We start from the raw sequence: 4,911 nt of genomic DNA, 5'->3' as shown, positions 1-4,911 counted from the left end.
GAATTTGCTCGATTGGGACCGCGTTTGACGGTTCAATTGGAACCTTTGGTTTCAGTCTTCGCGCATCTCTATAACAACTTCTCTGGTTCAGTGTAGTTTGCCTTTAACTCCAGCAATAAAATATACTCAAGAGTAGGTAACTTCAACCCAAATGTGAGTTTTTTTCAACCCAATTTTGACAAAAACGGCATTTACTCAAAATTGGCTTATTGGGCCAAAGTACCCCCGGTGGGTCGATGCAGCTCGCTTTGTTTTTGACAACAGAAAACAACCCAATCTTGGGTAAAAAGTTTAATCGATATACTTAGTTTTGAGTAAAATAAACCCAAAAAATAGGTAGTTTTAGTTCTCCGTGTAGGCCTTTTCAGTTGACAGGTCCGTATGCCACTGTTTACAACTGCCGAAAAATGGAGGAACAAGTGCACCAAAGACGTCGAGACGATCCGAGGCATATGTGCGCTTTTATCACACTTTTTAGGCGTACCAAAAAAAATGTGATAGTCCAATTTGAGATGTAGTCTGGAATAATCTCACGCATCTTTTATACTGTGCATTATCTGTACCCATCTCGTATCCCTTCTATGGCCAGTAGTACACAGGGTCAAATATTTGACAAGGAAAGAACTCAAGAAACAACATCAGTTTGACACTAATGAAAATTCGATCGAGTCAAACAAGATGTTTGAGCATTGGTTTCTTTTTGGACGAATATTTGACCCTGTGTACTAGCAGCTTATCCGTAACGCATCTTAAATTCCGGAATAATTCGCGAATAGGGCTTAACTGACAAAGCAATAATATTGCGAAAACAACAACCGAATTTTGCTGATACAATTTCAATTCCTATTTAGGAATAATTCAGAGTAATTTAACCGAGAATTTAACATGAACAAGCTTAAATGACACAATTCTGACACATTTTCTTGACTTTCTAATAAAACAGTAGAAATTTGTTAATTTTTGCACTAAAAATTGCATTTATTTTATTACGCCCAAATTGATGCCCGATAATGCTAAATACGCCCAATATGCGCCTTGAATCGATATCAATTTCAGAATCGCCTTTTACTATTCGCCTTGTTTTTGATTTTGACAGGATTTCGGCGTTTGCTTTCGCCGTGTTTATGTTTTGATTTCAGATTCGCCTTTTACTTTCGTAAACAAGAACACCAGAAGTGAAAGGCGTTATTCTTGTTTTGTTTCATGCGACACAGAATGGAATTACGCCTTCCACTCAACCCGTGATTTTCAATAGTTAGAAAAGTGATATCAAGGAAAGTTTGTGAGTATTTAGTAGGAAAATCTAGCATCTTTTTCCACTTATAATCACTTAATTTGTGTACATTTTGTCAGTTCGACCTTTTCGTGAATTTCTCCGGAAATCTTTTTTGCAAACCACTCACATCTTTAAAAATCTTTATGCGATCGACGTAAACAAAGCATACGATTTAGCTGTCAAAATCAATGTCGAAGTCGCGGATAAAACTTTTCGGTGATGGAATAGATTAGAGTATTTCCAGAATATTTGTCTATTTTTTTCGATATATTTTCAATATTTACGACCTCGTCTATAAAACTGTTGAAGTTTTGCCATAAAAGTCATTTCCTATGCACGAAAAATGTGGATTCCCTTCCTCTTCTGGCGTGTTAGGCCTGTACCAGCCCCGGTTCCAGCGCTTCCAGCTCAACTTTCAACTGTATCGAGTAAGTTGAGTTTAATTAAGCTTGCATTTTGAATAAATTATGTTGATTAAACCTTGTAGGCTCCTGTTTGTATACCATTGTTCAACCGGAAAGCAGTTGAGAGATTGCTGGAACTTGAGCCAAGTTAATTCATCCGCTGATCGAAAAGCGACTGAAGCAGTCGAAACTCCAGCACTCGGGGCGCTATTCGTCGTGGAAGGTTCCAATCGGTCGGCCCATAGAAAAGCTTACTTTACGGGGTTGTTAGGGGCCAAGCGTATCGTGCTGTTGGACAGGAATCAACCCTGCTGGATCTGTGAGTATAAGGCAATACTGGCGGTTAGTACCCACGAACTATGCCACTGCAAGCTGGGTTATATCCGGATGAACATCATCATCATCGTGGAAGTGCAGATGTTCCCCATCTTCAGTGTCTTCTCGCAATTGTTCAAGTATTCGTTCCTGTCTCAACCGGCTGATTTCTCGAAAAACGTCTAACCTTTTCTAACTGGATTTCTCGTCATCGTAATATGTCCAGGCCCCGACCAACACGCTGATTTCCTCCTGCATGACTATATTTGCGCGTCGTTTCGAGTGCCAACCGGGCGACTTTGCCAATGACCTTGGAGTGAGAAGGATTTGGATTAGGTTCTGATGAAGCTGCACCACGGCTTCGCTATCAATATTTGGATATACTGATCGTAGAACCTCTTGCACCCGATGCTACTGCAGCAGTAGAAGAGATCTATGCTGCTTCAATCAAAACTATTGCTATGCAGATCCGAACATTTTCGGTTCTACATAGGTATTTATATTCTTCTTGGACTCAACAGCCGGTAGTTAACACATGTTATATCTGGTGAGTGTAAGGTTCAAGCAATACATTTTATAATTCAATTTCTTACAAATTATAAGAGTAGCTTTTGTGTAATTTCAAGGGTCATCATAAGAACAACAATAATACTTACCACTTATTCAAGTGAATCACGGTATTTAAGCAGTACGCATTGCATTTGTAAACTTTAACATATTTTTTTTTCTTCTTTTTGGCGTTATGTGGCAATTGGAACTTAGTGATCTCTGATTATTATTTAGCTGTGATAGCTGTGGGCCCATATAGCCGAGGCGGTAAACGCACGGGTATTCAGCATGACCATGCTGAGGGTGACGGGTCCGATTCCCGGTCGGTTCAGGATCTTTTCGTAAAGGAAATTTCCTTGACTTCCTTGGGCATAGAGTATCTTCGTGCCTGCCACACGATATACGCATGCAAAATGGTCATTGGCAGAGGAAGCCCTCAGTTAATAACTGTGGAAGTGCTCATAGAACACTAAGCTGAGAAGCAGGCATTGTCCCAATGAGGACGTTACGCCAAGAGAGAGAGAGAGCTGTCTCCGAATATTGTTCAGAAATATCAAATGTCTGAATGTAACATCCAGTGACCTCGGGGATTTGCGATTGTTGAAATATTGTTTAAAAATTGAATCATCTTCAGAGCTTCCATTCAGCCAGAGCACTTATAGGATAGTAATAAGTGAAATACAGTATTTTTAAAAACTACTACGACCCGATACTCATTACTACACACTTTGCTCATGTGGACGACATCATCTAGTCCATCGTGAGTATTGATCCTTGTAGGGGGAAATTTAGGAAAGGGCACATGCTTTGCTATTAGCTATCCTACAGCTCCACTTGGTCACACTACAAAAAAATGAATACCTGTGGTTTCTATTCGCCATTTTGGTTGATTCATTAGATTAATATATGCAACAATATGATCTGTAAACTGCATTTCTGATATTCTAAGGGTTCGTTCGCATATTACGTAACACTAAGAGGGGAGGGATGGGATCAACCGCTGTGTTATACTCCATTCAAAAAATCAAAATTCCTAATACAAAAGTTGTTTCGTGGGGGAGGGAGGAGGGAGCGAATGGACCCTAAGGCTTGCATGATTCGAACCAGGCAAATCAATTGAGGGACCCAGATGCAAAGGGGTGTAAGTGACCATTTTGTCTATTTTGAGCTGCGCATATCAAAATTCAAAAACAAAAATTCTTCAGATTTCAAGCTTTCTGGAACTTAAGATTATTTTTACGATGATTAGAAAAATTACAGTAAATCGGAGAAAATTGAATCCATTTTGAAACTCCATACATTTTGAACGATCGAACGATCGAAAACGATTTCTTCATTTGATGGCAACTCAATACAGTGTTTTTCCTTTGATGTCTTGCTCAATGATGCAAAATGTAGCGCATGTTGGTTCCGGTGCATTACGGCTCTTTGAAATTGCATTTTGTTCAAGCGCGATTCAAATCCTTGAATGGTGAAGTTGACAACCGTTGACTCAGTCGATAAGAAAGCCCGCGCATCTCTAAATGAGCCTTCGCATGTTTGGCTTTGTAGCAAAGTTGTGTTGAACTCCGTACCAGTGTTACGACAGTGTACAATGTAATTTATTAGAGCATGTGCATTTATTTCAATGCCCCATTACGCATTAGTAGTAATGCAGTTTTGCATATGATTGAATTTTGCCACAGACCAATTACGCCAAGCTCTTTCATAATCATAACAGCGGCCTAGGACTGTACCACCTACGAATTTGTGCGACTCGCTTAATGCTAATGCTTAATGCTAATGCTAGACCAATTACGCCAAGCTCTTACCAAAAATACAACGTACCTGTAATGAAAATAAAATATTATTAAGTGGTGTAAATACTAACATGAGGCTGAACACGAGAGGCTGAAATTCCTCATACAAAAGTTGTTTTTTTTTCTAGTCTGTTTATTTGGAAGGCTCAAATGTTTAATTAAAAACTACAGAGCCGATGTTCTACATGAATAAATTTAAGAAGACACTACACCGTCTTCAACCAGAGGTTGCACAGACTGAACAATCACATACATGAGACAACGGACAACACACGAAACACCCAGTGGTCCAGTGGAGAATTCTTCGTTTGACGAAAAGTTTTCACCGACTGGAGTGGGAATCGAGTCCACACTCCGAGGCTTACGAAACGGCCAGACGACTGACGCCTCTAACCGCACGGCCACGAAGCCCACAAATTTGATAATATTCTAATTACAATAAAAAAAATCAATCCTCCAGGAGTTCCTTCAGGGATTTCTCCAGGAGTTCCTTCAGAGATTCTTCCAGGAGTTCCTTTAGGGATTCCTCCAGGAGTTCCTTCAGGGATTCCTCCAGAAGTTCCTTCAG

The 4,911-nt window shown here is 39.8% G+C and overlaps 1 long non-coding RNA gene across 1 annotated transcript; it reads left to right on the top strand.

Moving 5' to 3' along the window:
* The first annotated feature begins 732 nt into the window (after positions 1-732).
* LOC134288599 (uncharacterized) lies at positions 733-2,436 on the top strand. The gene is made up of 2 exons (XR_009998049.1): positions 733-1,704; positions 1,764-2,436. It is a non-coding gene; the product is annotated as an uncharacterized LOC134288599 (long non-coding RNA).
* The last annotated feature ends 2,475 nt before the right edge of the window (positions 2,437-4,911 follow it).

The sequence above is a fragment of the Aedes albopictus genome, chromosome 2, assembly GCF_035046485.1.
Source record: "Aedes albopictus strain Foshan chromosome 2, AalbF5, whole genome shotgun sequence".
Taxonomy (NCBI): domain Eukaryota; kingdom Metazoa; phylum Arthropoda; class Insecta; order Diptera; family Culicidae; genus Aedes; species Aedes albopictus.
The sequence above is the reverse complement of the archived record's forward strand: the minus strand, read 5'-3'. Positions and strand labels throughout refer to the sequence as shown.